Raw genomic sequence first — 21,867 nt, 5'->3', positions numbered from 1 at the left:
ACTCGGCCAGGGTTTGAACTCACGACCAACCGATCTCAGGGCGGACACTCTAACCACTAGGCCTCTACGTTGCATTACTGAATTTTACTCATTTTCTTTCCAACGAAACCTCAGTGATGCAACGTTCCGCCTCAGATATTTGACTTTTATTTTTGTGTTTTGAGTTGGGCTTTCTTCGGATCGCATGTGTGCGGGGCCCCGCCACCTATGGGGGGCCCCATTATGTATGAATGATCCAGTAAGGAACGACAAGGAGCCTCTTAATAATGTTATGTATCTGTTATATATTGTATATATTATATAAAAATATAATATAATATAATAATATAATATATCAGTATATATTATGTACTGTATATATAATATGTACGTAAATATTACAAATGTCCACTGCAGAGGACATATAAACTAATATCCACGATAACAACGTTGCATTACGGAATTGTACTCCTTTTCTTTCCAACGAAACCTCAGTGATGCAACGTTCTGCCTCAGATATTTGACTTTTATTTTTGTGTTTTGGGTTGTGCTGTATTCAGATCGCATGTGTGCGGGGCCCCACCATATATAGGGGGGCCCCGTTATGTATGAATGATCGAGTAAGGAGTGACAAGGAGCCTCTTAATGTTATATATCTGTTATATATTGCATAAATAATATACAAATATAATATAATAATATATCATGTAAATATTACATATGTGTTATATTTCATATTGCTACTATGGTACATTTTTAATGTACTTTATACCTGCATTATCCTTTCCATCCTTACCCTTTCCATCCTTTGCAACTGAGCTACTGTGTGGAACAATTTCCCTTGTGGATCAATAAAGTTTGTCCAAGTCTAAGTCTAAGTCTTAAAGCATTTCACTGCAAACTTATTCCTAGCCCTTTCCTGCTCCATCACTGATAGAATATAGACGCAAATTACCCCTGGAAAAATGTGTTCACATCTAAATCAAAATTCTTATTTATCAATATTATGAATGAATTCAACATGTTTGACGAATATATATATTTGTTTATAGATTAAAATGTTTTATTTATTGTGCTTCTAAATGAATGTTGCTGATCAATTTCAATTTGTTATTAATAATAAAGTTTTATTTTTCAGTATCAAATGGTCCAAGGTGATCGAAAAATCTTTACAGTTTAAATATTGATTCATATTTTTTTTATATATTAAGCATATTTAAGTGTTTTTTTTGTTACAGACTAAAAAACAGTGTGAACTAGAGTTTGCAATTCCCGTAGGGAACGGTTCGAATTGCTTCAGAAATGTGGGATATGGAGAGGTTTGTATGTTGCCCATTCATTTTCAGTGGGGGGAAATTCCTGGTAATCACGGGTAATTAGGGAATTTTCAGAACCGGGAAATATGCTGGGTTGAATGTCCAGATTGAGTGGAGTGTGTGGTTGATGGAACGGTTCAAATCGAATGAGAAATGTGTATAATGCCCATTTATTGTCAATGAGGAGAAAATTACTGGAAATGCCGGGAAAACCAGGAATTTTGGGAAAAGGACAACATGTTTTGCGTTCGACATATGTGAAGAGCAGTGTGATGGTTGAAAGATCGGAATCAGGTTGACATTTTGAGAATTTGGGGCATTGTATAACTATGAATACGTCCATTCATTTAAATAGGAATTTCCTAGAAATTTGGGAATTTCGGGAAAAATGGGAATTTTTGAAAATATAGGTAATAAAACATTTGTCTCAGATGACATGAATGGGTTGGTGTTGGAATTTTTCAAAACGGTTGACTTAACAGTTTAAATTTAAATAGGTATTTCGGAATTCCTGGAATTTTGGGAAAACCGGGAATTTGTACCAAAAATAAAATGGTAGTTTTGTTGTCCCAATTAAGAGGTTTGTCTTGGAGATGGAATGGGTCAAAAACGGTTGAAAAATGTGGCTGATGAAAAGTTTCTAAGAAGAGGTGAAAAGAGTGCTTTGGAGAACCGGGAATTTCGGGAAATTTTTTTTTTAACTTGTAAAATGGTAGTGTGATTGTCCAAGGTGAGTGGAGTGTGTGGGTGTTGGAACGGTTCAAAACTGATGAGAAATGTGTATAATGTCCACTCACTGTCAATGGGGAGAAAAATTACCAGAAATTCCGGGAAAACCAGGTAATTTGGGAAAGGGACAACATGTTTTGCGTTCGACATATGTGAAGAGCAGTGCGATGATTGAAAAATCGGAATCAGGTTGACATTTTGAAAATTTGGGGCATTGTATAACTATGAATACGTCCATTCATTTGAATAGGAATTTCCTAGAAATTTGGGAATTTCGGGAAAAATGGGAATTTTTGAAAATATAGGTAATAAAACAATTGTCTTAGATGATATGAATGGGTTGGTGTTGGAATTTTTCAAAACGGTTGACGTAACAGTTTAAATTTAAATGAGTATTTCGGAATTCCTGGAATTTCGGGAAAACCGTGGAATTTGTACAAAAAGAAAAATGGTAGTTTTGTTTTCCCCATTAATAGGAATGTTTTGAAGGTAGAAAGTTCAAAAACGGTTGAAAAATGTGGCCGGTGAAAAGTTTCCAAGAAGAGGTGAAAAGAGTGCTCTGGAAAACCGGGAATTCAGGGAATTCTGGGAATTTTCTTTTAACTTGGAAAATGATAGTGTGATTGTCCAAGGTGAGTGGAGTGTGTGGATGTTGGAACGGTTCAAATCTGATGGGAAATTTGTATAATGCCCATTCATTTTCAATGGGGAGAAAATTACCGGAAATTCCGCGAAAATCTGGAATTTTGGGGAAGCGACAACATGTTTTGCGTTCGACATATGTGAAGAGCAGTGTGATGGTTGATGGTTGAAAGATCGGAATCAGGTTGAAAAGATGGCACAACATTTCCTAGAAATTTGGGAATTTCGGAAAAAATGGGAATTTTTGAAAATATAGGTAATAAAACAATTGTCCTAGATGATCTGAATGGGTTGGTGTTGGGATTTTTCAAAACGGTTGACGTAACAGTTTTAAATTTATTTATTTTGGAATTCCTGGAATTTCATGAAAAACCGGTGAGAAAAATGGTAGTTTTGTTGTCCCCATTAAGAGGAATATTTTGAAGGTGGAATAGTCAAAAACGGTTGAAAAATGTGGCCGGTGAAAAGTTTCCAAGAAGAGGTGAAAAGAGTGCTTTGGAAAACTGGGAATTCTGGGAATTTTTTTTAACTTGGAAAATGGTAGTGTGATTGTCCAAGGTGAGTGGAGTGTGTGGATGTTGTAACGGTTCAAATCTGATGAGAAATTTGTATAATGCCCACTCACTGTCAATGGAGAGAAAAATTACCGGAAATTCCGGGAAAACCGTGAATTTTGGGAAAGGGACAACATTATTGCGTTCGACATATGTGAAGAGCGGTGTGATGGTTGATTGTTGAAAGATCGGAATCAGGTTGAAAAGATGGCGCAAAATTTACTAGAATTTCGGGAAAAATGGGAATTTTTGAACATATAGGTAATAAAACAACTGTCCTAGACGATAAGAATGGGTTGGTGTTGGAATTTTTCAAAACGGTTGACGTAACAGTTTTAAGTTTATTTATTTTGGAATTCCTGGAATTTCGGGAAAACCGGTGGGAAAAAATGGTAGTTTTGTTGTCCCCATTAAGAGGAATATTTTGAAGGTGGAATGGTCAAAAACGGTTGAAAAATGCGGCTGGTGAAAAGTTTCCAAGAAGAGGTGAAAAGAGTGCTTTTGGAGAACCGTAAATTCTGGGAATTCCGGGAATTTTTTTAAACTTGGAAAATGGTAGTGTGATTGTCCAAAGTGATGTTGGAACGATTCAAATCTGATGAGAAATTTGTATAATGCCCATTCATTGTCAATGAGGAGAAAAATTACCGGAAATTCCGGGAAAACCGGGAATTTGGTGAAAGCGACAACATGTTTTGCGTTCGACATATGTGAAGAGCGGTGTGATGGTTGATGGCTGAAAGATCGGAATCAGGTTGAAAAGATGGCGCAAAATTTACTAGAATTTTGGGGAAAATGGGAATTTTTGAACATATAGGTAATAAAACAATTGTCCTAGACGATATGAATGGGTTGGTGTTGGGATTTTTCAAAACGGTTGACGTAACAGTTTTAAATTTATTTATTTTGGAATTCCTGGAATTTCGGGAAAACTGGTGGAAAAAAATGGTAGTTTTGTTGTCCCCATTAGGAGGAATATTTTGAAGGTGGAATGGTCAAAAATGGTTGAAAAATGCGGCTGGTGAAAAGTTTCCAAGAAGAGGTGAAAAGAGTGCTTTCGAAAACCGGGAATTCTGGGAATTTTTTTGAACTTGGAAAATGGTAGTGTGATTGTCCAAGGTGAGTGGAGTGTGTGGATGTTGGAACGGTTCAAAACGGATGAGAAATTTGTATAATGCCCATTCATTTTCAATGGGGAGAAAATTACCGGAAATTCCGCGAAAATCTGGAATTTTGGGAAAACGACAACATGTTTTGCGTTCGACATATGTGAAGAGCAGTGTGATGGTTGATGGTTGAAAGATCGGAATCAGGTTGAAAAGATGGCACAAAATTTCCTAGAAATTTGGGAATTTCGGGAAAAATGGGAATTTTTGAAAATATAGGTAATAAAACAAATGTCCTAGATGATATGAATGGGTTGGTGTTGGAATTTTTCAAAACGGTTGACGTAGCAGTTTTAAATTTATTTATTTTGGAATTCCTGGAATTTCGGGAAAACCGGTGGGAAAAAAATGGTAGTTTTGTTGTCCCCCATTAAGAGGAATATTTTGAAGGTGGAATGGTCAAAAACGGTTGAAAAATGTGGCCGGTGAAAAGTTTCCAAGAAGAGGTGAAAAGAGTACTTTGGAAAACCGGGAATTCTGTGAATTCCAGGAATTTTTTTAAACTTGGAAAATGGTAGTGAGTGGAGTGTGTGGACAGTGGAAGGGTTCAAATCGGTTGAGAAACGTGGAAATTGTGCACGTTCGGAAAAACGGTCCATTCATTTTCAATGGGGAGAATGACCCGGAAGACCGGGAATTCTGGGTAATCTCGGATATTTATTTTTTATGGGGACCTCCCGATTCCCGGTCGATTTTGATACTTGAACGATAACGATATTTTTTGTTGTAAGTTGCTTTCTATTTTTGTTTCTTTAATAATAGGATTCCATTTTGCGCAGAGGTGTACTTATAACAATATTGATACTGTTTCAATCCTCCAGTTTCAAAGTTGCTCAAAGACATTAATTATCCAACAAATTTGTTCTAAATTCATGTTTGATTCAAAAGTATCAAAACCCGTTGGAATAAATAAGGGGGGGCCCCCCAAGTGTGGCCCTCAAATGTCCAAAACAACTTTGGCTGCGAGGTGTTGAAAGGTTCCCAAAGAGTCCAAAGTCCGCAGACCTGAGCGGAGTTCAAAGTCTAAATCAAGACGTGTGTTGGGTTTGTTGGCAAAGACAATTAACGCCGCGCCACGCAAAGCTTTCAAGTGGATTCATGATCGTGGAACACGCAGGAAATTGTGGAAGAAAAAAAAAATAATAATAATAATAATCACCTTTAAAGTCCTTCGTGTTGTCACTTCTGATGCCGGCGGCCGAGGATTAAAATCCGCATTTTGACGGGAGTCCCAAAAAGTGTGTAGTCGCGCGTCCTCTATAGATCCATCAGAAGCAGAACCGGCTGAGGGTCTTCATCGGCTTCTACATCCGTCCTTGCGGGCCGTGACTGCGGGTCCGAGTCGCGGTCAGTCCGCCCCCCTCGGCTGGCGCGCAACTTTTTGGCTCCTTTTTTACGCGCACCGCTTTCTTCTTCTGGCGTCACTTTTTTGCTCCACGGGGAGGTTGTTGTTTTTTTTTTTTTAGCTCCGTGCACACGTGGAGCCCACGCAGCGTGGGAGCTCGGGTCCGGGGATTCGGCGCCGGTTCTCCCCCTGAGACTCGCGCGTGTGAGTGAGTGTGTCCGTGGGGCAGCTCCACTCCAACTGCTCTGCTCGCTGCGGCACAACAACAATAGTGGCTCGGGGGCGGGGGGAGGACGGGGTGTGCGCGCGCGCGTCCGCGTGTGAGTGCGTGCACGTGTGCGTGTGTGTGTGTGTGTGCACCCCTCCCCTCACACACACACACACACAAAATACCCCCCGCGCCCACTCACTCCCCCAAAGCTGGCAACCCTCCTTTTAACCGCAACTTTCTAAAATGTTATATTTGGAAATAATTTTAAAAAAAAGTACTTCCACGGGTGGTCTCGTGCTAGCCCCGCCCCCCACCCCAGCCATCTTATTCAAATGTTATTTTTGACAACTACCCCTTAATTGCCCCTTTATGCAAATATGGCAATATAAGGCGGGTGGGCCGTAGAAGACGCATCCAATTAGGAGGGTCTTTACCAGTGGATTGTGTTGATTATCCCAAAAAAATAATCGGATTATTGGCATTCGTCAGTCCCGCCAGGAATTCGCACAAATTTATGTGGTTTTTACCAGTGGTTCCATCTCAGAAAACACGTGGCTCTCCAAATGCCACCACAATGACAGAATTAACATTAAAGTAGAGTAGCGTAGTAGGCCTAAGTCAGGGGTCGGCAACCCGAAATGTTGAGAGAGCCATATTGGACCAAAAGTACAAAAAAGTAATCTGTCTTGAGCCGCAAAACATTAAAAGACTTAGATAAGCTCACCTTTGTGCATTCACGCACAGTATAAAACGTTTGGTGGACAAAATGAGACAAAGGCGGAGTGGCATGAAAGACGTCTTTCTATGGCAGCGTTGGAGAAAGTTGTACATGTAAAACAAACTGTTGAGTCACGGTCCACACAACGGTGAGTTCGAGGGTTGCTGAAATTAGTAGGAGAAAATGGCGCTCGCCAAACACTCTTGTCAGTAAAGCATAAACACACACATTAAACAGTGGACTGAATTAACATTAAAGTAGAGTAGCGTAGTAGGCCTAAGTCAGGGGTCGGCAAACCGAAATGTTGAAAGAGCCATATTGGACCAGAAATACAAAAAAGTGATCTGTCTGGAGCCGCAAAACATTAAAAGACTAAGATAAACTAACCTTAAATCATTCACGCACAGTATAAAACATTTGGTGGACAAAATGAGACAAAGGCGGAGTGGCATGAAAGACATCTTTCTATGGCAGCGTCGGAGAAAGTTGTACATGTAAAACAAACTCTTGAGTCACGGTCTACACAACGGTGAATTCGAGGGCCGCTGAAATTAGTAGGAGAAAATGGCGCTCGCCAAACACTCTTGTCAGTAAAGCATAAACACACACATTAAACAGTGGACTGAATTAACATTAAAGTAGAGTAGCGTAGTAGGTCTAAGTCAGGGGTCGGCAATGAGCCATGTTGGACCAAAAGTACAAAAAAGTGATCTGTCTGGAGCCGCAAAACATTAAAAGACTTTGATAAACTCACCTTTGTTCATTCACGCACAGTATAAAACGTTTGGTGGGCAAAATTAAACAAAGGAAGAGTGGCATAAAAGACGTTTTTCCTGTGGCGGCGTCATAGAAAGTTGTACATTTAAACACACTATTGAGTCACAATCCACACAACGGTGAGTTCGAGGGCCGCTGAAATTAGTAGGACAAAACGGCGCTCGCCAAACACACTCATCAGTGAAGCATAAACAGAAACATAGTAAACAGTCGACAGAATTAACATTAAAGTAGAGTAGTGTAGTAGGCCTAAGTCAGGGGTCGGCAACCCGAAATGTTGAAAGAGCCATATTGGACCAAAAATACAAAAAAGTCATCTGTCATGAGCCGCAAACCATTAAAAGACTTCGATAAACTCACCTTTGTTCATTCATGCACAGTATAAAATGTTTGGTGGACAAAATGAAACAAAGGAGGAGTGGCATAAAAGACGTCTTTCTGTGGCGGCGGCGGAGAAAGTTGTGCATGTAAAACAAACTGTTGAGTAACGGTCCACACAACGGTGAGTTCGAGGGCGGCTGAAATTAGTAGGACAAAACGGCGCTCGCCAAACACTCTTGTCAGTGAAGCATAAACACAAACACATAAAACAGTGGACTGAATTAACATTAAAGTAGAGTAGCGTAGTAGGCCAAAGTCAGGGGTCGGCAACCCGAAATGTTGAAAGAGCCATATTGGACCAAAAGTACAAAAAAGTCATCTGTCTGGAGACGCAAAACATTAAAAGACTTAGATAAGATCACATTTGTTCATTCACGCACAGTATAAAACGTTTGGTGGACAAAATGAAACAAAGGAGGAGTGGCATAAAACACGTCTTTCTGTGGCGGCGGCGGAGAAAGTTGTGCATGTAAAACAAACTGTTGAGTAACAGTCCACACAACGGTGAGTTCGAGGGTTGCTGAAATTAGTAGGAGAAAATGGCGCTCACCAAACACTCTCGTCAGTAAAGCATAAACACACACATTAAACAGTGAACTGAATTAACATTAAAGTAGAGTAGCGTAGTAGGTCTAAGTCAGAGGTCGGCAACCCAAAATGTTGAAAGAGCCATATTGGACCAAAAGTACAAAAAAGTGATCTGTCTGGAGCCGCAAAACATTAAAAGACTTTGATAAACTCACCTTTGTTCATTCACGCACAGTATAAAACGTTTGGTGGACAAAATGAAAAAAAGGAGGAGTGGCATAAAAGACGTTTTTCCTGTGGCGGCGTCTTAGAAAGTTGTACATGTAAACACACTATTGAGTCACAATCCACACAACGGTGAGTTCGATGGCCGCTGAAATTAGTAGGACAAAACGGCGCACGCCAAACACTCTCGTCAGTAAAGCATAAACACACACATTAAACAGTGAACTGAATTAACATTAAAGTAGAGTAGCGTAGTAGGTCTAAGTCAGAGGTCGGCAACCCGGAATGTTGAAAGAGCCATGTTGGACCAAAAGTACAAAAAAGTGATCTGTCTGGAACCGCAAAACATTAAAAGACTTAGATAAGCTCACCTTTGTGCATTCACGCACAGTATAAAATGTTTGGTGGACAAAATGAGACAGAGAAGGAGTGGCATAAAAGACGTTTTTCCTGTGGCGGCGTCTTAGAAAGTTGTACATGTAACACACTGTTGAGTCACAATCCACACAACGGTGAGTTCGAGGGCCGCTGAAATTAGTAGGACAAAACGGCGCTCGCCAAACACACTCATCAGTGAAGCATAAACAGAAACATATTAAACAGTGGACAGAATTAACATTAAAGTAGAGTAGCGTAGTAGGCCTAAGTCAGGGGTCGGCAATCCAAAATGTTGAAAGAGCCATATTGGACCAAAAATACAAAAAAGTAATCTGTCTGGAGCCGCAAAACATTAAAAGACCTCGATAAACTCACATTTGTTCATTCACGCACAGTATAAAACGTTTGGTGGACAAAATGAGACAAAGTCGGAGTGGCATGAAAGACGTCTTTCTATGGCAGCGTCGGAGAAAGTTGTACATGTAAAACAAACTGTTGAGTCACGGTCCACACAACGGTGAGTTCGAGGGTCGCTGAAATTAGTAGGAGAAAATGGCGCTCGCCAAACACTCTCGTCAGTAAAGCATAAACACACACATTAAACAGTGAACTGAATTAACATTAAAGTAGAGTAGCGTAGTAGGTCTAAGTCAGGGGTCGGCAACCCAAAATGTTGAAAGAGCCATATTGGACCAAAAATCCAAAAAAGTAATCTGTCTTGAGCCGCAAAATATTAAAAGACTTAGATAAGATCACCTTTGTTCATTCACGCACAGTATAAAACGTTTGGTGGACAAAATGAGACAAAGGCGGAGTGGCATGAAAGACGTCTTTCTATGGCAGCGTCGGAGAAAGTTGTACATGTAAAACAAACGGTTAAATCACGGTCTACACAGCGGTGAGTTTGAGGGCCGCTGAAATTAGTAGGACAAAGCGGCGCTCGCCTAATACTCTCGCCAGTGAAGCATAAACATAAAAATATTAAACAGTGGACAGAATTAATATTAAAGTAGAGTAGCGTAGTAGGCCTCAGTCAGGGGTCGGAAAACCAAAATGTTGAAAGAGCCATGTTGGACCAAAAATACAAAAAAGTAATCTGTCTGGAACCGCAAAACATTAAAAGACTTTGATAAACTCACCTTTGTTCATTCACGCACAGTATAAAACGTTTGGTGGACAAAATGAAACAAAGGAGGAGTGGCATAAAAGATGTTTTTCCTGTGGCGGCGTCTTAGAAAGTTGTACATGTAAACACACTATTGAGTCACAATCCACACAACGGTGAGTTCGAGGGCCGCTGAAATTAGTAGGACAAAACGGCGCTCGCCAAACACACTCATCAGTGAAGCATAAACAGAAACAGAGTAAACAGTCGACAGAATTAACATTAAAGTAGAGTAGCGTAGTAGGCCAAAGTCAGGGGTCGGCAACCCGAAATGTTGAAAGAGCCATATTGGACCAAAAATACAAAAAAGTCATCTGTCTGGAGCCGCAAAACATTAAAAGACTTTGATAAACTCACCTTTGTTCATTCACGCACAGTATAAAACGTTTGGTGGACAAAATGAAACAAAGGAGGAGTGGCATAAAAGACGTCTTTCTGTGGCAGCGTTGGAGAAAGTTGTACATGTAACACACTGTTGAGTCACAATCCATACAACGGTGAGTTCAAGGGCCGCTGAAATTAGTAGAACAAAACGGCGCACGCCAAACACTCTCATCAGTGAAGCATAAACACTAACATATAAAACAGTGGACAGAATTAACATTAAAGTAGAGTAGCGTAGTAGGCCGAAGTCGGGGGTCGGCAACCCGAAATGTTGAGAGAGCCATAACGGACCTAAAGTACAAAAAAGTAATCTGTCTTGAGCCGCAAAACATTAAAAGACTTAGATAAGCTCACCTTTGTGCATTCACGCACAGTATAAAACGTTTGGTGGACAAAATAAGACAAAGGCGGAGTGGCATGAAAGACATCTTTCTATGGCAGCGTCGGAGAAAGTTGTACATGTAAAACAAACTGTTGAGTCACGGTCCACACAACGGTGAGTTCGAGGGTCGCTGAAATTAGTAGGAGAAAACGGCACTCGCCAAACACTCTCGTCAGTAAAGCATAAACACACACATTAAACAGTGAACTGAATTAACATTAAAGTAGAGTAGCGTAGTAGGTCTAAGTCAGAGGTCGGCAACCCGAAATGTTGAGAGAGCCATATTGGACCAAAAGTACAAAAAAGTAATCTGTCTTGAGCCGCAAAACATTAAAAGACTTAGATAAGCTCACCTTTGTGCATTCATGCACAGTATAAAACGTTTGGTGGACAAAATGAATCAAAGGAGGAGTGGCATAAAAGACGTCTTTCTGTGGCAGCGTCGGAGAAAGTTGTGCATGTAAAACAAACTGTTGAGTCACGGTCCACACAACGGTGAGTTCGAGGGTCGCTGAAATTAGTAGGAGAAAACGGCACTCGCCAAACACTCTCGTCAGTAAAGCATAAACACACACATTAAACAGTGAACTGAATTAACATTAAAGTAGAGTAGCGTAGTAGGTCTAAGTCAGAGGTCGGCAACTCAAAATGTTGAAAGAGCCATAATGAACCAAAAATACAAAAAGGTCATCTGTCTGGAGCCGCAAAATATTAAAAGACTTAGATAAGATCACATTTGTTCATTCACGCACAGTATAAAACGTTTGGTGGACAAAATGAGGCAAAGGCGGAGTGGCATGAAAGACGTCCTTCTATGGCAGCGTCGGAGAAAGTTGTACATGTAAAACAAACTGTTGAGTCACGGTCCACACAACGGTGAGTTCGAGGGTCGCTGAAATTAGTAGGAGAAAACGACACTCGCCAAACACTCTCGTCAGTAAAGCATAAACACACACATTAAACAGTGGACTGAATGAACATTAAAATAGAGTAGTGTAGTAGGCCTAAGTCAGAGGTCGGCAACCCAAAATGTTGAAAGAGCCAAATTGGACCAAAAGTACAAAAAAGTAATCTGTCTGGAGCCGCAAAACATTAAAAGACTTTGATAAACTCACCTTTGTTCATTCACGCACAGTATAAAACGTTTGGTGGACAAAATGAAACAAAGGAGGAGTGGCATAAAAGATGTTTTTCCTGTGGCGGCGTCTTAGAAAGTTGTACATGTAAACACACTATTGAGTCACAATCCACACAACGGTGAGTTCGAGGGCCGCTGAAATTAGTAGGACAAAACGGCGCTCGCCAAACACACTCATCAGTGAAGCATAAACAGAAACAGAGTAAACAGTCGACAGAATTAACATTAAAGTAGAGTAGCGTAGTAGGCCAAAGTCAGGGGTCGGCAACCCGAAATGTTGAAAGAGCCATATTGGACCAAAAATACAAAAAAGTCATCTGTCTGGAGCCGCAAAACATTAAAAGACTTTGATCAACTCACCTTTGTTCATTCACGCACAGTATAAAACGTTTGGTGGACAAAATGAAACAAAGGAGGAGTGGCATAAAAGACGTCTTTCTGTGGCAGCGTTGGAGAAAGTTGTACATGTAACACACTGTTGAGTCACAATCCATACAACGGTGAGTTCAAGGGCCGCTGAAATTAGTAGGACAAAACGGCGCACGCCAAACACTCTCATCAGTGAAGCATAAACACTAACATATAAAACAGTGGACAGAATTAACATTAAAGTAGAGTAGCGTAGTAGGCCGAAGTCGGGGGTCGGCAACCCGAAATGTTGAGAGAGCCATAACGGACCTAAAGTACAAAAAAGTAATCTGTCTTGAGCCGCAAAACATTAAAAGACTTAGATAAGCTCACCTTTGTGCATTCACGCACAGTATAAAACGTTTGGTGGACAAAATAAGACAAAGGCGGAGTGGCATGAAAGACATCTTTCTATGGCAGCGTCGGAGAAAGTTGTACATGTAAAACAAACTGTTGAGTCACGGTCCACACAACGGTGAGTTCGAGGGTCGCTGAAATTAGTAGGAGAAAATGGCGCTCGCCAAACACTCTTGTCAGTGAAGCATAAACACAAACATTAAACAGTGGACTGAATTAACATTAAAGTAGAGTAGCGTAGTAGGCCTAAGTCAGAGGTCGGCAACCCGAAATGTTGAAAGAGCCATATTGGACCAAAAGTACAAAAAAGTGATCTGTCTGGAGCCGCAAAACATTAAAAGACTTTGATAAACTCACCTTTGTTCATTCACGCACAGTATAAAACGTTTGGTGGACAAAATGAAACAAAGGAGGAGTGGCATAAAAGACGTCTTTCTTTGGCGGCGTCTGAGAAAGTTGTGCATGTATTTTTTTATTTTATTTTTTTTTTTTTTAATGTCCTGTCCAGCTTCTCAGGCAAATCATATAGTTGATGTAGATGCCCATGTCGGCTGTTCAGATTTACTTTACAAAAGAGAAGTGTAGGATACTTCTCTTGTTGCCTTATTTGTATTTGACTTTATTAAATGTATTTATATTATCATTTAGTGCAGCCGGGCCGGAGCAGGAGGGGATAGAAAGAGAAAAAAAAAGAAGACAGAGGGGGAAATTGTGGGGACAAGAGGGGGATTAGACAGAGAGACAAAAACAACAACAGCAAACAACAACAACAACAACAATAGAGCAACATCAGCAAATATGACATGTACAAATATGATGGTAAAAGTAATAGCAAATAAGCAGTTAGCGAAAAATAAAAAATAATACAGAAATGACAATGAGCATTATTACACTACAAATGGATCAATACAAATACCAATAGAAATAGCGCTATTGATAATGAACAATACCAATAATTTACCTTTATTATCAACAATACAGTTGTTTAAATGCAACAATACATATACGTAATGATAACTTGAGATACGAAAGAATGTAGAAAAATGAAGGGGGAGAAAGAGAAGCAACCTACATTAACCTTGTAGATTGTTATAGTCACAATAGGTTAAGCTTTGTCAGTGTGCCATGTGTTACACCCAGTTTACCCTAGGGCAACAACGTTAATATATGTTTGATGAAACGTGATTATGTGCATGAGTGTAAGTATGCAAATGTACTTGTATATGTACAGAATGTGTATATGTGTTTGTACAATGAATGTATATGTACAGAATGTGTATATGTGTTTGTACAGTGAATGTATATGTACAGTATGTGTATGTGTATGTTTGTATATTGAATGTGCGTGTGGATGTACGAACATTAGGTAGGTAAATATGTACTGTATTTGTGTATGTATGTGGGAGCGTAGGTACCTATGTACGTATGTGAGCATATGTGAATTTGCATGTACAATACATTCGACTACCAGAGTGCGTGGGAGCCAGAGCACGGCCCCATCACCCCCGAGAGCCCAACCCACAAACAGGAGGCGTGGTGCCCAGGGAACCAGGGACCACCGCCCCCACGCAGCCAAGCCGGCCAGCGACAGGAACCCCAGAGCCCGACCCACCGTACCGCCCACAAGGGCCAGCAGCAGGCCGCAGACAGACGCACCCGGCAGAGGACAGGGCACGAGAAAAGCAGGGGACAGCCAGACCCCAAGCCAGCGAGAGACCACACCCCACACGGGCAGAAAGGCGAGACGCCCCGCCCGAGGGACCCAGAGACTCCCCGCAACCGGACGGGAAGACCGCCCCCGCCCCACCGGCAACCGGGCCCCCACGAGCCCACCCCCGGAGAGCGCGGCGAGGCCAGCCCCCGGCCACCCCACCCAAACCGGCCGCCGCAGGACCACCCAGGCACAGGGCCACGGGAACCACCCACCCCACCCGCAGGGACCCCAACGATGGAGATGGAACAACCAGCAACCGCCCCGCCGAGTCCCCCCCCCTGAGGCATAAAAGACGTCTTTCTGTGGCGGCGTCTGAGAAAGTTGTGCATGTATAACAAACTGTTGAGTAACGGTCCACACAACGGTGAGTTCGAGGGCCGCTGAAATTAGTAGGACAAAACGGCGCTCGCCAAACACTCTCGTCAGTGAAGCATAAACACAAACATATTCAACAGTGGACAGAATTAACATTAAAGTAGAGTAGCGTAGTAGGCCTAAGTCAGAGGTCGGCAACCCAAAATGTTGATATTTCTGAGTGATTAACCCGAAAGTAAAAAAGGTAGGTAGTCTATAATCTATATATATACACTTGGGACAAACAGTAGAAAATGGATGGATATATTTGTATATATGCATGTATATGTTTATATGTATATATGTATATGTACAGTATATCTGTGTGTATGCATATATATATATATATGTATGTATATATATATATATATATATATATATATATATATATATGTATATATATCTATATATGTATACATATATGTAGATATGTAAATATATATATATATATATATATATATATATATATATATATATATATATACAGGTATATATATATATACACACGTATATGCAGTAGGTTTAGGCTATATATGTGTGTGTGTATAAACATATACGTCTTAGTTTACATTATTTTATCCAATGTAAGACAATTCAGAACATATTTTCCATTTGCAATGCTTGACCTAGCAGAAGAGGCAGCGTTCACATGTTAGAGATGTTGAAGTGTGATGAGAAGCACTCATCGTCTTTCGTTTACCAATAAAAATGAGTTCACAAATGCTCTTAACATGTGTTGGAACATCAATGGACATTTAAGACGGACAAACACTTGTCATGCGTAAAACACACACAGAATGTCTGCAACTTGTTATTATAATGATAATATTTATTAGTTATAATGAATTATACACTATAACAATATGTGCTATTACTGACATTTACTGTCTACTTTCAAGTCTGTGTGCTATAAAACGAGTAAAACATCAACAGTTTTTAGTTTTGTTTTTACAATTTTTGCTGAATTCCTATGCTTTTTGGTGTTACAAGGAACACTTAAAATGATATATTTTTTAAATCCTACAAACATAATTTGATTCAAATGCCACAAATGTGTGCATTTTAGGCCGCAACAATCACCAATAACGGTAAATCCTGGAGGGACTGACAAATATCAAACTCTTTTTATTTCTTTGTTTTATTCTTAACTCCAAACACATCCGTGATGTTTCAGTTCATTTTAATTTTTTTCGTATATTATAAGGATGTTTACAGTAAAATGTAGTACTTCACACTTTGTTAGATTTTTTTTTTATATCAATACTGTAGTATGATAGACATGATTTTTTTATCAGCCTCACTTTCATGATACTCTTTTAATAACTAGGTCCAATTAATTGCGTTTGTAAAAAAAAAAGTTTTTAAAAACATAAAAATAAATGCATAAAGACAGGAAAAAATACGACGTTAAAATTAAATTATTATTGTAAAATAAAATAATTTTACTTGAATAATAATACAAATCTGTATATTAATACTGTGTCTAAGAAATTAAATACATACATGAAGTAAAATATACATTTATCTAATATTATGACTTCATAGTCAGAATTTGGTCGCTTTTTTTCTACTAAGAGATAAGATAAAAAATGAAACTTGGTGCACAGTTCCGCCTCAATTTTCAGCAACGCATTTTGCATTAAAAAGTAATAATTTTACAATAAAAAGTAATAATTTTACATTAAAAAGTAAAAATTTTACATTAAAAAGTAATAATTTTACGAGAAAATATTGCAATATTGTAGAAACAGAAAGAATATGAGAAATTCTTTCTTTCTTTCTTTAGTTTATTTCGAACATGAACACACTTACATCATAATACATCACACAATTTCATATCATTTCATTTTACATCATGCCCGAAAAGGAGTAGGAAGAAGCAAAGCTTATTTAATCTTACCCCTTTCCCACTTCAAAGCGTTTACAAATATATAGAATCATTTGCATCAATTGTTCTCAATTTTATCAAAAAAAAAGTCGACACCGCGAGAAAAAGACTGCTTTTTGTTCTTTTTTTTGTGTTTTACATTTTTTGTTTGTAATTGGTTATTAATCTTCATTATTTACTTCAAGTTATTGCAGTATGTCTCTATAAACATATATATATATTTTTTTAAATTAATTTTGGCCAAAGAGGGCGCATTTCAATTTCTTACACACAATTGTTATTACATATGTTGGCCAGAGGGGGAGCACTTCAAATGTTTACACACACTTGTTATTTCATATGTTGGTCAGAGGGGGAGCACTTCAAAATGTTTACACACACTTGTTATTTCATATGTTGGCCAAAGGGGGAGCACTTCAAATGTTTACACACACTTGTTATTTCATATGTTGGCCAGAGGGGGAGCACTTCAAAATGTTTACACACACTTGTTATTTCATATGTTGGCCAGAGGGGGAGCACTTCAAATGTTTACACACACTTGTTATTTCACGTGTTGACCAGAGGGGGAGCACTTTTAAAACCAATACACAGTCAATTTGAAAAAAAAACTCCTTTTTGGGACCACCCTCATTTTGATAGATTTCACCACTAGGGGTGCAAATGAGACATTCTCTATTAGATGCAATGGTTTTCCGTATTGGGACCATGATTTAAAATGTACTACACACTTTGTTTGATTTATTTGTACATCTATACTGTAGTATGTGTCGTGACTTGGTCCTGGGGTTTAGTTTTTCTAGAAGGCAACGGAAAGTTGGCTCGGGCGAGACGGGAATGTGAGTACATGATTTATTTAATATATCAAAAAAAAGTACAAACGAAAAGCGCGCACAGTGGCGGAGAACAAACTATGAAACCAAAAAGACTATAAACATGGAACAAAAACTTACTTTGGCATGGACTAAAAGGAGCAGCATGAACGATGGACATGAAATCAAGTGTCAGAAATGTGCAGAGCATAATTGTGGGATGTCACCAGACAGACAAACTGAAAACAATGAACTTAAATACTACAGACATGATTAACGAAAACAGGTGCGTGACTCAAAACGTGAAACAGGTGCGTGACGTGACAGGTGAAAACTAATGGGTTGCTATGGTGACAAACAAGAGTGCACAATGAGTCCAAACGTGGAACAGGTGAAACTAATGGGTAATCGTGGAAACAAGACAAGGGAGTGAAAAGCCAGAAACTAAAGAGTCCAATAACTAAACAAAACATGACTAAAACAAAACATGATTACACAGACATGACAGTATGATAGACATGTTTTTTTTATCGGCCTCACTTTCATGATACTCTTTTAATAACTAAGTCCAATTAATTACATTTGTAAAAAAAACAAAAAAAAAACTTACTTACAAAAATAAATGCACAAAGACAGGAAAAAATAAGACGTTAAAATTAAATTATTATTGTAAAATAAAATAATTTTACTTGAATAATAATACAAATCTGTATATTAATACTGTGTGTAAGAAATTAAATACATACATGAATTAAAGTATACATTTATCGAATATTAGGACTTTATAGTCAGAATTTGGTCGCTTTTTTCCTACTAAGAAATAAGATAAAAAAAATTATAATTGGTGCAGAGTTCCGCCTCAATTTTCAGCAGCATATTAGGGCGCGTTAGAATAAAAAAATACCGTACATATAGAAAAATACATTGTTAACAAAAAAAAAAGCATGTCGAGGGAGTATAAAAGCATAAATATAAAATACAATGTCTCTCTTTTTTGATACAGCTCAAAGGTCGGCGTATAAAAAGTATAGTGAAGCAATACGAATGTTAGGCCGACACCACACACACACACACACACACACACACACACACACGCACACACACACACACACACACACACACACACACACACACACACACACACGCACACACAGTAGATTGAACCCCAGCAGCATCAGTGCAGCTTATCTGCTTTATGACTTCCTTTATTTGTGTACTTTGACTTTCGCTGTAAAGCTCCGTCTGCCCCCCCCTCGCCGCACACCGAGGTCAAAGGTCAGAGCCCAAAATGGATGTCAACACTTTAGCAGATGAAGCTAAATGGCGCGTGCGATGTCGGCCGCCTCCTCTGGCTGAGTTATTGCGGAGCGCCACCAGCCTTCTTGCGAGAGTTGAAGTTTTCCGAGAGCGACGCGTTGCCTGGCTTGCTTGAAGCACGGACCACGTAAACATGTTTGAATCCAGGTCACACGCACACACACACACACACACACATACACACACACACACACACACACACACACACACACACACACACACACACACACACACACACACACACACACACACACACACACACATTTTCTTGTATGTGTTACCTTCTTGAGACCTCCAAAAAATGCCAACCTCTAGTTTTATAATAAAAGTCGTAATTTTACTCAACGCAAGTCAACATTTTACAAGAACATTTGAACATTTGTGCAACATTATGATAAAAGTCGGAATTTTACTCAATAACAGTTGCAATTTTACAAGAAAAGCTTCAAATTTTGGCAATTTCATGAAAAGAGTCGTAATTTTACTCAACAAAAGTCACCATTTTATAAGAAAAACTGAACATTTGGGCAATGTGATGATAAAAGTTGGAATTTTACTCAATAACAGTCGCAATTTTTCAAGAAAAGCTTAAAATGTTGGCAATTTTATGAAAAGAGTCGTAATTTTACTCGACAAAAGTCACAATTTTGTAAGAAGACTTCAAAATCTTGCCAATATTATGATAATAATCGGAATTTTGCTTGGCAAATTTATGACAAAAGTCATAATTTTACTAAAAAAATGTCACTGTTTTACAAGAACAACAAAAAAAATTGGCAATATTGTGATAAAAGACAGAATTTTATATGACAAATTTAACCATTTTGCATTAAAAAGTAATAATTTTACAATAAAAAGTAATAATTTTACGAGAAAATATTGCAAAATTGCAGAAACAGAAAGAATATGAGAAATTGTTCCCAATTTTATTTTTTTTTAAAAGTCGACACATTGAGAGAAAAAGGCTGCTTTTAGTTCATTTCTTTTGTTTTGAATTTTTTGTTTGTAATTGGTTATTAATCTTCATTATTTACTTCAAGTTATTACTGTATGTCTCTATAAACATTTTTTTTTTATTATTATTAATTTTAGCCAAACGGGGCGCATTTCAATTCCTTACACACACCTGTTATTACATATGTTGGCCTGAGGGGGAGCACTTCAAATTTTTACACACACTTGTTATTTCATATGTTGGCCAGAGGGGGAGCACTTTTAAAACTGACACAACGCAAGTCAAAATTTTACAAGAAAATTTGAACATTTGTGCAATAATATGATAAAAGTCGAAATTTTACTCAATAACAGTCGCAATTTTACAAGAAAAGCTTCAAATTTTGGCAATTTTATTAAAAGAGTCATAATTTTACTCGACAAAAGTCACAATTTTGTAAGAAAACTTCAAAATGTTGCCAATATTATAATAATAATAGGAATGTTGCTTGACAAATCTATGACAAAAGTCATAATTTTACTCAAAAGTCGTCACTTTTTTACAAGAACAACAAAAAAATTAGCAACATTGTGATAAAAGTCAGAATTTCATATGACAAATGTCACCATTTTGCATTCAAAAGTAATAATTTTACAATAAAAAGTAATCATTTTACGAGAAAATATTGCAAAATTGCAGAAACAGAAAAAATATGAGAAATTGTTTCCAATTTTATTTTAATAAAAAGTCGACACATTGAGCAAAAAAGGCTGCTTTTAGTTCATTTCTTTTATTTTGAATTTTTTGTTTGTAATTGATTATTATACTCCATTATTTACTTCAAGTTATTACAGTATGTCTCTGTAAACATTTTTTTTTAATTTCTTTTAATTAATTTTAGCCAAACGGGGTGCATTTCAATTCCTTACACACACTTGTTATTACATATGTTGGCCTGATGGGGAGCACTTTTAAAACTGACACAACGCAAGTCAAAATTTTACAAGAAAATTTGAACATTTGTGCAGCGTTATGATAAAAGTTGTAATTTTACTCAATAACAGTCGCAATTTTTCAAGAAAAGCTTAAAATGTTGGCAATTTTATGAAAAGAGTCGTAATTTTACTCGACAAAAGTCACAATTTTGTAAGAAAATTTCAAAATGTTGCCAATATTATAATAATAATCGGAATTTTGCTTGGCAAATCTATGACAAAAGTCATAATTTTACTCAAAAATCATCACTGTTTTACAAGAACAACATAAAAAAATAGCAACATTGTGATAAAAGTCAGAATTTCATATGACAAATGTCACCATTTTGCATTAAAAAGTCATAATTTTACAATAAAAAGTAATCATTTTAGGAGAAAATATTGCAAAATTGCAGAAACAGAAAAAATATGAGAAATTGTTCCCAATTTTATTAAAAAAAGAAGTCGACATATTGAGCGAAAAAGGCTGCTTTTAGTTCATTTCTTTTGTTTAGAATTTTTTTTTTGTAATTGGTTATTAATCTTCATTATTTACTTCAAGTTATTACAGTATGTCTCTATAAACATATTTTTTAATTTTTTTAAATTAATTTTAGCCAAACGGGGCGCATTTCAATTCCTTACACACACTTGTTATTACATATGTTGGCCTGAGGGGGAGCACTTCAAATTTTTACACACACTCGTTATTTCATATGTTGGCCAGAGGGGGAGCACTTTTAAAACTGACACAACGCAAGTCAAAATTTTACAAGAAAATTTGAACATTTGTGCAACGTTATGATAAAAGTTGGAATTTTACCCAATAGCAGTCGCAATTTTACAAGAAAAGCTTAAAATGTTGGCAATTTTATCAAAAGAGTCATAATTTTACTCGACAAAAGCCACAATTTTGTAAGAAAGCTTCAAAATGTTGCCGATATTATAATAATAATCGGAATTTTGCTTGGCAAATCTATGATAAAAGTCATAATTTTACTCAAAAATCGTCACTTTTTTACAAGAACAACATAAAAAATTAGCAACATTGTGATAAAAGTCAGAATTTCATATGACAAATGTCACCATTT

The 21,867-nt window shown here is 37.9% G+C and overlaps 1 protein-coding gene across 1 annotated transcript in view; it reads right to left on the bottom strand.

Moving 5' to 3' along the window:
- The window catches only part of fgfr4 (fibroblast growth factor receptor 4), a 66,896-nt gene extending 60,925 nt beyond the window's left edge, over positions 1-5,971 (bottom strand). Inside the window, exon 1 of the mRNA XM_061963022.1 lies at positions 5,546-5,971. The gene's annotated coding sequence lies outside the window, so the exon portion shown is untranslated. The remainder of the gene's footprint in view (positions 1-5,545) is intronic.
- Between the last annotated feature and the right edge of the window lie 15,896 nt (positions 5,972-21,867).

Source organism: Nerophis lumbriciformis, linkage group LG09 (genome assembly GCF_033978685.3).
Source record: "Nerophis lumbriciformis linkage group LG09, RoL_Nlum_v2.1, whole genome shotgun sequence".
Lineage (NCBI taxonomy): Eukaryota > Metazoa > Chordata > Actinopteri > Syngnathiformes > Syngnathidae > Nerophis > Nerophis lumbriciformis.
The sequence above is the reverse complement of the archived record's forward strand: the minus strand, read 5'-3'. Positions and strand labels throughout refer to the sequence as shown.